Source organism: Barbus barbus, assembly GCF_936440315.1.
Source record: "Barbus barbus genome assembly, chromosome: 33".
In the NCBI taxonomy this organism is placed as follows: Eukaryota; Metazoa; Chordata; class Actinopteri; order Cypriniformes; family Cyprinidae; genus Barbus; species Barbus barbus.
Window position 1 is genome coordinate 28,654,904 of NC_136761.1, and position 12,383 is coordinate 28,667,286.

The 12,383-nt window shown below is 38.0% G+C and overlaps 1 long non-coding RNA gene across 1 annotated transcript; it reads left to right on the forward strand.

The window, feature by feature from the left end:
- The first annotated feature begins 588 nt into the window (after window positions 1-588).
- Window positions 589-4,967, forward strand: LOC306853079. The gene is made up of 3 exons (XR_013782704.1): window positions 589-1,071; window positions 1,345-1,633; window positions 4,255-4,967. It is a non-coding gene; the product is annotated as an uncharacterized lncRNA (long non-coding RNA).
- The last annotated feature ends 7,416 nt before the right edge of the window (window positions 4,968-12,383 follow it).

Sequence of the window (12,383 nt, forward strand, 5' to 3'; positions counted from 1 at the left end):
CAGGCATTCAGCGTTCCGGATAGGGGTGGGAAGATCATTCCACCAGCCAGGAACGGTTAATGAGAATGTTCTGGAAAGTGATTTTGATCCTCTCTGTGATGGTACCACGAGGCGTCGCTCACTAGCAGATCTCAGACTTCTGGAGGGGATGTAGATTCATAAAAGTGAGTGGAAGTAGGCGGGTGCTGAGCCTGTGCATGTTCTATATGCAAGCATCAATGTCTTGAACTTGATGTGAGCTGCAACCGGGAGCCAGTGCAAGGAGACAAAAAGAGGTGTGACATGGGCTCTATTGAGCTCGTTGAAGACCAGTCATGCCACTGCATTCTGAACAGTGTTCATTTCGTTGACGAAGACTATGACGAAAATTATTCGTTAACAAACCTTTTTCACGGACGAAAACTAAATAAAAACTAAATAAAAAGTCAGATATGATGACGAAGAATGTGACGAAATATAACTGACACTTTAGTCAACGAATAAAAATGAGACGAAAATATTAGGGAGGGATGAATGGAGAAGTGATCCAATCATAACTATACTTTTTGTGGGACAAGTTGGGAAGAAATCCAATCAGAGCGAATCTTTGAGGGTTGGCTGATCTATGCAGAAGCAGCAGAGCCATTTTAAAAAGCTGCGGCAAATGCAGGCGCAACAGCTAAACAAACGCAGCAGCAGTTACACAGGAGAACAAAGATGAGTTTGCAGAACTTCGCACAGTTTCGAGGACATTTTCACAACAGTTAAGTTGTTTACATTATATTTAGTTGTGTTTAGTTGCACAGTCTTAGTTACACAGCTTTGGCTGATTGAAGTTGACTTTGCTCGTTAGCAACACGCTAACGCTTTGCAGTGCACCCGGTCCGAGGGCAATCACATGTCTCATGAACAACAGAAATGTCAGAGCTAGGTCTAGGATGAAAACGAAGAATTGACATCTGGTCACACTTCACATATGACAACAAGGACAACAAGACCGCCTGTAAACCGTGTGGAGCAAAAATCGCTGGGAAAAACACCATCAACTTGAAGCGACATTTACAGACGACGCATCCAGAAATACATGCAAAGGTAAGCATACACGCTAAGGTTATATTATCAGATAAACCACCGTGTTTCTGCTAAACTTGGAATAAAATAGAAGCTAAAGAAAACCACCTCTTAACTGTATTGATTAGACGATTGTCTCGCTGAATTAATATGAGTATAAATATTCAATGTCGTTGTTGTATTTGACTGGACAAAGGGTGTGTGTGTGTGTGAGTCATAGAGGGAGAGATCTGAGGAAATTGGGCAAGAAAGAAAAAAATCACAACTTGATTCCCCCATTATTCACCCTCACAGATACAGAAGACGTCTGATGACAAAGATGACCATGGGCCAAGTGAAAATAAAGCTAGTGCTGCTAGTGCAACCCAGCAGCAGGCCATCTCTACAGCTTTCCTAAGTTCTTCAAAGTACAAAACTGAATCGAAGGAACAACAGACCAAGGAGCAGGCCATAGCTAGATGGATTGGACGCACAGGTTTACCACTCACAACAATTGAAGATGAGGACTTTGTGCTAATGATGGAGATAGCAGATAGGACATTCTAAGACATCGTAGCCTAGCAGTTATTTAACTTCTCTTGAGGTACGTGAACATTAACAGTAGTGAATTTTCTGTATTTAGATACCTTGTGCAATGGCATTACAACCAATAGTTTTATCATTATTTTTGAGAATTGCAGTTTATTTTTCTTAATGTTTTTGATTTTGCACAGACAGTAGAAGACGTTCAGAAGTTCAGAGTTAGGTGGTTATCTATTTTAATTTTTATTGTACTTCATCTTGAAAGAATGTCATATGCATTGCATATCTTTTTCAGGGATCATGTATATTTTTCAGGTAGAGCAGGCTTTATGCTTATTTTATGTGAGATTATCTTTGTGAAAAGCCAAAGTCAGTGTTTTGACATTAACAATAAAATAAAATACATGTTTTGTATTACAACCGTTAAATCTGTGTCTGTATTGCATATTCAAACCTTAATACCATTCCAAAACAGACTGATGGATACTTCCAATGACCGGAAATTCTGGAGAAACATTTAGTCAAGTCAACTAAGGCCACTGTAGAATTAGTCGACTAAAATCTGCTAATATTTAGTCGACTAAAACTAGACTAAGACTAAAAGATTTCATATGACTAAAATATGACTAAAACTAAATGGTGTGTTATTCAAAAGACTAAGACTAAATCAGAATTTGCTGTCAAAATTAACACTGATTCTGAATCATTTGTAGAGGTTTGATTGTGCGTGATGGAAGTCGGTTCTACTCGCCCCGCGACGAGCTGGATTCGAACCACAGTCTCCTGCATGGGAGGCAGGCGCTCTAGCATCTGTCGCTAGAGCGCCACTTGAGATCGAGGAGTGAGGTTTTACCTGCACAGCACTTATCCGCTGGCTTCTGCTACACCTGGACAAGAAGTTGTGCAGCATGCTCCGTTAGAAAGGGCCTGATCTTTCTGATGTTGTGTAGTGCAAACCTGCAAGATCGAGCAGTCTTTGCAATGTGGTCTTTGAAGGCCAGGATTTCTGACCAAAGTTCAAGATTCAAACCAGCGACGTGGAATCCCAGTGATGCCCAGTGATGAGAGGGTGGACAGGAGGATCTGATGATTCACAGTGGCAAAAGCAGCAGATAGATCCAGCAGAATAAGAACTGATGATTCGGAATCAGCTTTTGCAATCAGCAAGGCTTCAGCGACTGACAGTAGCACAGTCTCAGTTGAATGGCCACTCCTGAAACCTGACTGGTTAGCATCCAGTTTGTTGTTCTGTGAAAGAAACCATGATACCTGGTTGAAAACAACTAATTTGAGGGTTTTTGCTATGAATGTGTTTAATGTTTAGTTTTTTTTAGCAGTGGGGTTATCTGAGCCTGCTTGAATGCAGTGGGGAAGGTGCCTGTGAGGAGAGATGTGTTGATGATGTGTATGAGTGCTGTAAGAGTGTGGGAGAGATTGCTTGGAGAAGGTGTGAGGGGATTGGGTCTAGATGTAGGATGGCTGGGGAGGAGAAGTTTCTGCCTCAGTGAGGGGACAGAGGGAGAATAAGAGCGTTTGAGCAGTGGATGTGGTTGGTTTGAGGCCCTGTGTGTGGAGCTGAGAACTGACTACTGATTGTTCTAGTTTTGTCTGTGAAGAATGTGGCGAAATCATCAGCTGTTATAGAAGTGGTGGGATGTGGTGGAGGGGGACAGAGGAGAGAATTAAATGTTTTGAAGAGAGTGCGTGTGTCTGGAGAAACACACCAAATTGAAACACACCAAATTGAGAAACTAATGGAATGCATAGTCGATATAAAAAACTGGATGACGAGTAATTTCTTACTGCTAAATTCTGAAAAAACAGAGGTGTTAATTATCAGACCTAAAAACCCCACATGTAATAACCTAGAACACTATCTAACACTTGACGGCTGCTCTGTCAATTCTTCTTCATCAGTTAGGAACCTAGGTGTGCTGTTTGATAGCAATCTTTCATTTGAAAGCCACATTTCTAGCATCTTTAAAACTGCGTTTGTCCATCTCAAAAACATATCTAAATTGCGTCCTATGCTCTCAACGTCAAATGCAGAAATGCTAATTCAAGCATTTATGACCTCAAGGTTAGACTATTGTAATGCTTTACTGGGTGGTTGTTCTGCACGCTTGATCAACAAACTACAGTTGGTCCAAAATGCAGCAGCTAGAGTCCTTACTAGAACCAGGAAGTATGATCATATTAGCCCGGTTCCCTATCAAACATCATATAGATTTTAAAATCTTGTTAATTACTTATAAAGCCCTGAATGGCTTAGCTTCTCAGTACTTGAGCGAGCTCTTATCATATTATAGTCCTCCACGTCCGCTGCGTTCTCAAAACTCTGGCCTTTTGATAATATCTAGAATTTCAAAATTGACTGCGGGCGGCAGATCCTTTTCCTATTTAGCACCCAAACACCTAAACAATCTACCTAACACTGTTCGGGAGGCAGACACACTCTGTCAGTTTAAATCTAGATTAAAGACACATTTCTTTAACCTGTCTTACACATAACACACTAATACGCTTCTATTATTCAAATCCGTTAAAGGATTGTTAGGCTGCATTAATTAGATCAACCGGAACTGGGAACACTCCTCATAACACATGATGTACTCGTTACATCGTAAGAAGAATGGCATCTACGCTAATATTTGCCTGTTTCTTTCTTATTCTGTTTCTCAGTCCGTGTCCGGATCAGATGGTGGATCGGCGCCGGGAGATGATGTCTGCGGCCTTGATCGTCGACGGAGGCCAGACACCTGGATTAGCCCTGGATTAGCCCCTGGACGGAACCAGCGGAGACGACGGACAGCTGGACGGGACCAGCGGAGACGTAGGAGGGCTCTTGCGAGGAGCGGGCTCTGGGGAGAGGACAGAAGCCGAGAATTCAGGGGTTAGAGCAATATACAGGAGCTCCTGGGCTGAAGCCGGCGGGCTTGTATGAGCCACGAATGGCGGCCTTGATTTCCCCATGGACGGTGGGCTTGGCTTCCCCGTGGACGGCGGCGGCATAGACTTCCACTGCGGACGGTAGGCTGGAGCAAGCTGCGGTCGGCGGGTTGGTTCTGGATCGGGGCAGGAAACTCTCAAGACACTGGAGGATCCCTTCCCAGGAATTAAACAGAAATCAACGTGTAACATAAATAAGTTGAAAAATAAATTGTTTCCTCAAGAATGTTAAAGTATTTGTGTAGAAATATTTGAAACTCTGTATCTTATTTATAAAATATAATTAACCGGTCCTGTTACAGGTGATAATGTTTAGGGCTATTAGCATGATAAGTGAGGGGTACAATAAGCTATCAGACAGCATTGTGTGAATTCTATGAAATGTATGAATTCTGTGGAATGGGTGAATTCTTTAAAATGTGTAAATTTGATTGGGATTGATTTGCATTGAGATTATTTAGCATTATTTTTTTGTTTGTTTGTTTGTTTTTTACAGTGTATCATAACCCTGGTTTCAAAGGCATGTTTTTCAGTGCACATCTTTCCCCAAGGTCTCTAGTTTTCCAAAGATTCAATGCCATTAAGATCAAATCAGTAACTAGTTAGGGTCAGTATCTGATAGAAAGCTGTGCACACCGTCTACTGGACACGCTGCACATCTTCACAAGACAACAGTCCACAAAAAGACCGAATCATTCGATTTCACTCTGAATCTCCATTTGAGGCAGTTTGATTTATCTGCGCTCAGCTCTTCTAACCCAAATGTTCTGGAGTGGATGAGCTCTTCACGTAACGACACAGTCCGGGCCCATAAAACCCACAGCAGAGGCCAGCTGGACCAGACATTTACAGCCGCGTGTCAGAGCTGCTGGATCCTAAAACTCTCTTCTGTTTTCATTAGACAGAGTGCAGAAACAAACAGAACATGCTGAAACATTAACCTCTCCATGCTGTGAATAAAACACGACAGACTAAAGAAACTTTCACATTTACAACACTCTCAAATCATCATGTGATCGCGTGACACTAGTTTAGGGTTAGAGCTTTTATTTTACCTGATTTAACCATAAAAATGAGTCTTGTTAGTATAAACGGATATATACTGTATATATGTATATATATATATATATAGAGAGAGAGAGAGAGAGAGAGAGAGAGAGAGAGGTTGGTTCAGTGATATTACATAACTTTTTTAAATTATGTATTTTTAATTTTTTTAAATAAAATTTAATAAAACCCCACAGTACACTCAAAAATAGTAAACTACAGATGACTGTTTTCTTTTATATTACCATAAAAATGTGTCTTGTTGATATAAACTAATTTATATACGTTGGTTCAGTGATATTCAATAATTAATTGTTTTTTTTTTTTTTATCAAATTTAATACACTGAAATAAATGTAAACAAAAGATGAATGTTTTCTTTTATCTTATTTCACCATAAAAAATAATCTTGTTGGTATAAACAAATTTATAAAGGTTGGTTCAGTGATATTAAATAACTTTAAAAAAAAAAAAAAAAGTTAATTTAGATAATTTTTTTTTTTAATTAAATTAAATTTAAAACCCCACAATACACTGAAAAATTGTAAATTAAAGATGACTGTTTTCTTTTATTTTACCATAAAATTGTGTCATGTTGGTAAACGGATGTATATAGGTTGATCCAGTGACATTAAACAACTTTTTAAAAATCATTAATTTAGATTTTATTTTATTTTTTTTAAATCTGGCTTCGTCCGTTAAAGTTAACATTTTCAAATAACAATCGTGATGCAGACAGAGAGTGACCGTACATATGCAGGAAAAATCAGTAAAAACAAGCTCATAGCTAGTGTTAGTGAAGCGGTCAGGGGGACCTTTCTGCCTCCAGCTAAGCTCCGCCCACAGAAAAAACATCACCATGTTTACTAACAGAAAAAGGGTCTATTTACACTAACTCTGCCCACCAAGGTCTGATTGGGATAGAAAAAAACACTCATTAAACAGCAATTTCAGTGGTGTAGATGGCAAGGTATATGCTTTTTGATGCGATCGACCTGAGTTTGAACCCGCCTTGGAAAAAATGGTCAACTAAAAAATTTATTTTTCAGTGTGTTGTGGGTTTTATTATTTTTCTGGTGCATGCATATTTTAGAAAGACATCACAATAAAGATTGAAGGGGTTAAACTCAATTAAAAATTGACTAACAAAGTATTTTCATTAATATAAATCACAATTTAAGGTTTGAATGAAACCAAAAGCTAATAAATTTGGCTTTAACGAATTCGAGTGTATTTTTTGAGTAGCTCCAAAGCATGATTTTTCAGCTTAACTGCTGTTTATGGCTCTTGTGTTGTGGAGTCTGGAGGTGAGCGTTCATCTGTTTCAGCAGATGTGTGTCTCGTGAGGCGCTGACCCGTGGCAGACAACCCGGATCATGTTCTACGAGCTCGTCAAACGCTTCCCGCCTCCGGCCTGGAAAACACCATTACCAAAGCTAATTTACTAGCAGATCAGTGTCGTTAAGGCTTAGCAGCTCAGACGTGAGGAACGTTTTAGCACCTCCAAACCTCAATCCAAATCAAACGGTAGTCGCAGCCAGAGACGCAGACGCTCGTCGGGCGTTTAGTAGCTACATTGTTTTGCTAGCAGCCGGGTGACATTAAATCAAGCGGGTCAGACGTCCAATGTTTACGAGTCCCTGAGCGCACAAAGAAAAACCTTGTGCTGTCCTGAGCTGAGAACAGCCAGTCTGAGTCTCAAAACCACAGATCTGCTAATGGAGCTGAAGAAAACTTCAATCCCAGAATACCTTTATTTCTCATCTGGCTTTATGAAGCGTCCAGCAGCACTGCTGAAGTTCAGAGGTCAAATTATATTACATGTGTAAATATATCTCAATATACTCATGTTGTTATTTATATCTGATAAAGCTGCACTTCCCGTGCACTTAATATTAAATATACAGTGTGTGTATATATATATATATATATATATCACACACACACACACATATATATATATATATATATACACACATATAAGGACAAAAACCTGATGAATGCCTTGAAATACATCATCTGAACACTGTCTCAAGGTGTTGTAACCATAGTATAAATGGAATAATTGACTTTGGTCCATTGAATTATTAGAAAATAATGGCTGCATCACCACCTCGGGTGTTCATTATTTTCTAATAATTCAATGGACCAAAGTCAATTATTTCTTACATGATTTATATTATATATTTAAATATACCAATAAAAAATATTATTTTCAGTAAAAGTGATTTTACTCACACTCCGTAACTCATAATTTCTTTCATTAAAAGGTTTTTCCAGAGGAGATTTTGGATGTCTCTCTTTATCTCTCCATAAATCAGAAAATACTGTCAACAGACACAAAACAAACACATTTGCACCATGTTTTTAGGAGTAAAATGTTGTATAAACCAGCGTGAATGAAATATGAACAAACCTTCAGAGTACAGAGAGGAATAAAACTGTAAAGTTTGGTGTTTGAAAGAAAAAAAACTCTTTAAAGATGGAAATCTACAGAAGCAAATAGATAAAGTGCGATAAAATAAACACTTAAATGTGGATTCAGGATGTTTTCTGTCCACTAGACTGAAAGAAGACAACTTGGAAGCGAAATAGACCACAATTAATCAGTGCATGAAAAAACTGGTTTTGCCTGTAATGTCTAAAGATCAGACGACCCTGAAGTTCCTCTATCAAACCCACCAGAGAAGTGAACATGACTCTGAAGAACACAAGCGGTGTAATTTTGATGGAAACACATCTGTATTCCTTCATGGCCGGTGATTACACAGCCTCATTATCTTTATATGGATGCATTGTGTAAAGCTCTCTCTCAGAGCCAAACGCAGTGCCACTGCTGGATCTTAATTGGCCGCTCGGTTCGTTTGACTGCCAATGAAGCTGTAAAAGCGGCCTGAGCGCATCGCTGGTGGCCCAGGGTTTGGGTAATATATTAATTGGACTATAACTCCATGTTCTGGGTTACTCAGCGTCACTCACTTACAGAAATTAAACGATTCAAAACCATTCGCTCATGCAGGCGTTTCCTGATCCTGTTCTGGAGTTTGTGTTTCTGAAGAACATCAAACTCAACGCCATCTTTCTGGACTGTTGTGGCCTGTTGCCGGGGCGTTGCTGTTCTGTCGCTAGGTCTGCATGTGTCTGAAACCTCCTGTAATAGAAAAGAGATGTTGTATTTGTTATTGTTATTATTTTGGCTTGAGAAACATAACATACTGTTATGCTATTTATCTATATGTCCTAACAACCCCTCAGAACAACAGGAAAACCCATCCCAACCCATCCCAAAACCCAACAGGAAAAAACATGTCAGGGCCTTTGTTTTGTCTCAGGATGGACACCACTAATGCTTTTTTCTAAGGCATGTTTATAAAAATGACTTAAATGTCCTAATTGAACTATGGCTTAATTCTGGTTTAGGCTAAACCCAGTCTGTGAAACAGGGCCTATAATTCTTAATTAATTAGAATTTATTCTTAATTCCTTGTAATCAAGCTATAACGTATTTGATTTTAGTCATACATGATGAATATCAAATATTTATAGCTTGACTACAAGGTTACAAACAGCGCTAGAATTGTTATAATTAAACTTAAGGCCAAACAGAACATGGTGTGTGTTTATGGTGCATGTCGGCATTGTTGTCTCGGAGGAGGTGGGGCTTGGGTATACAATATTATTGGATATCGCAATATTTTAAGGTGATTATCGATATATTGCCCAGCCCTATTGTCAACTACTTCAAACTTAAAATCTTCTGACTTAAAGCTATTAAATCTACTTCAAACGTTCAGCTCAGGCTTTCTCCAGCCAACGTAAAGTTTGAAATATCTACTCAATATTAATATTTTCTGAAATGCTTGTCTTTATATGAAACGGGTCTAAACGAACCGGCATCTACAGAGATCAGTTTTGAGTTCTGAAGCTGATCACACAATGATAGCAGTGTGTTTGTGTTGAATCTATCGCGATGAAACACAAAACCCTCTCAATATATAAACCAGCTGGGGATAAAAGAGTCAAAATATTGTTTCTGATGTAAAGGAATCATCATCTTGCTTTTTGGCTGCGAATGATTAACGTACTGTTGCTTTTAATTCATTCCATCATTTTTGGACATGCAACAAACCCCAAAACTGAGAGAAGAAGAACTTTAAAAAAGAGCATCTTGCTGGTCAGAGAAACCTTCACCAAAAATCTGGACGTTTACTAAAGACGAAGTCTGTTACATGCAGAACATCAAACACATTAAAACACATTCAGAACATCTGATCCTCACGAACACAGCCAGAGAATAAGAAGAATCAGCTTTCACATCCCACACATTCCTTCAGTGTGGCTCCTTTAAAGATATAATTGAGAATTATTCTTCTGCCAAATAACCACTCATTAATCTTCTTTATTTCACTTTCAAGTCCAAGATATTTCAAGCTCAAAAACACAGGTAATTATTAGGTTATATTACCATCACGTTCAGAGGAAAAGTCTCCATCCGTTAACATTCACATTCATTTCAATGAGAGACAAATATAAAATCACACTTTCAGAGTCTAATACATTTTTATTAATATCTACTATAATGTAATGGAAGATTTGCCTGAAATATTTAAAAATTAATAAATATAAAAAAAAAAAATATATAACCTAAATAAAAGGATCAGTCACTAGAAAGAAAGAAAAATTATATATATATATATATATATATATATATATATATATATATATATATATATATAGTAAAATGAAAGATTTGTGTAAAATCCTTAAAAATAAATATAAAAATTAATATATAGCCTCCATCAAAAGATCAGTCAAAGGAAAAATATCCTTTACAGTATAATGAGTGATTTTAATAAAATATGTAAAAATAAGTAAATATTGAAAAACAAATATAAAAAATTAATATATAGCATAGAATATATAAAATTAATATATAGCTTTGAGGGGGCCTCGCACCGGGCCCCGCATCAGCTAAGAATGGCCCTGTATATATAAGTATGTATGCATGCATACAAACATTTACAAATAAATAAACTGGAGTGGTGTGGATTATTGTGGTGTTTTTATCAGCTGTTTGGACTCTCATTCTGACGGCACCCATTCACTGCAGAGCATCCATTGCTGAGACACTGATGCAGAGACACATTTCTACAAACCTGATGAACAAACACACTCATCCTGATCTCTGATGATCTGAGGATGAGCACATTTCCAGCAAAGTGCAATTTTAATTGAATTTATTATATTTAATATATTAATGCTAGAGGTTTCAGTGCAGCACTAACTTTAAGTCAAGCATGTACTAGTGCCATTAATCACACACACACACACACACACAGCATGTCAAACACTGATTCCCGCTCATCTCGTGGTTCTGATGGATCACAGACTGATTTTTGAGCTCGAGAGAGTTTACACACATGTGCAATAATGACGTGAACTCGCCACAAACAGCTGCAGTTCAATCAAACACACGAGGATCTACTGCAGCGCTGCATTCATTTACACACACATGCAAACTCACAGAGAAACGACACGGTCATATTTCATCCCATAACTCAAAAGGCATCTTCTGCACAAACAACATTATTTGAGCATCATTCAGACTGATTGCATTCGTAATCCTCCTAAAATAGGCTTCACTCTCTTTATGCAAAATGAAATTTCTTGTCTGTGATTGTGGAGTGAAAGCCAAAGTTCAGAATCTGCTCCGCTCGCATTTAACACGATCGTTCAAGCTCTGTAATGCAGCGCTGCGGTTTTCAGGACAAATCTGAATTAAACAGTCCATCAGGCCATGAAATATTTCACACATCAAATCATCATTCGCTACCAAACCACAGCTGACTCAATGATATGGGTTTCCCATGATGCACTGCGCACAGCAGAGGAAAGCCGTTAGTAGGAATGATGATAAACACACAGGATTTGCAGTGTTTTGGTGGTTGGAGAGGAAGAGAGCTGTAAATCTGTTGGTTTCTCGTCAGCACAATCTTCCAGGCTCTGATCCAGTTTGACACTCGACTTCCACACCGCTGATGAAGATGAAGACGAAGCAGATCTGAGAGACGACTGGAGATTGTTACACAGCTTCAGTGAAGCGCTAAGAAATAGATCCCCAAAATATCTATTTCAGATCAGGAAAATGCAATAGAACTACATTTGAAGTCTGACTTTCTCAGTCTAATACTCTAAGAAGAGAAGATTATCAGTGAATCATTGAAGTGTCTCATTTAAAGCTCACTTTTATTACTTTAGTGTTAGGAATCGAAAATCTATTCCAATTCCAGAATCGGATACTTGTAAAATTTCAATTTCAATTCCGCCTATCAATCATGTGCTCATCTTTTTTAGGTGCTGAAAAGGGTCTGTTAAAAATGTATTTGTCTTTGAATCATTCATTCAAGAGATTCATTCAAAAACACTGAATTAAACAAGTGAATCTTGAGTGAGTCATTGAATCATTCCATTCATGATAAAAAAAAATAAATCAGAATTGGGAGAAAACTACAACCTCCATTTATTAAAAAAAAAAAAAAAAGTCTCAATTTATCCAGAATCGTGCCGCTGCACACAAAAAAACTTTTAATCGAGTCCAGTTTTGCAGTCTGCTGATGTTTGTTCATGGTATTCAGCAGCAATTAAATGTTTTGCAAAAAAATGACACAGAATAAATATGTTTGATATCTAAATATTTGACTTAATTTGTTTAACCACATTGGAATCGAAAAGAATCGGAATTAGCATTGATAACAGATACACAACCGTACTAATATAATGCATAATGGTGACTTTACGGTGCTTGACAGTATAAAG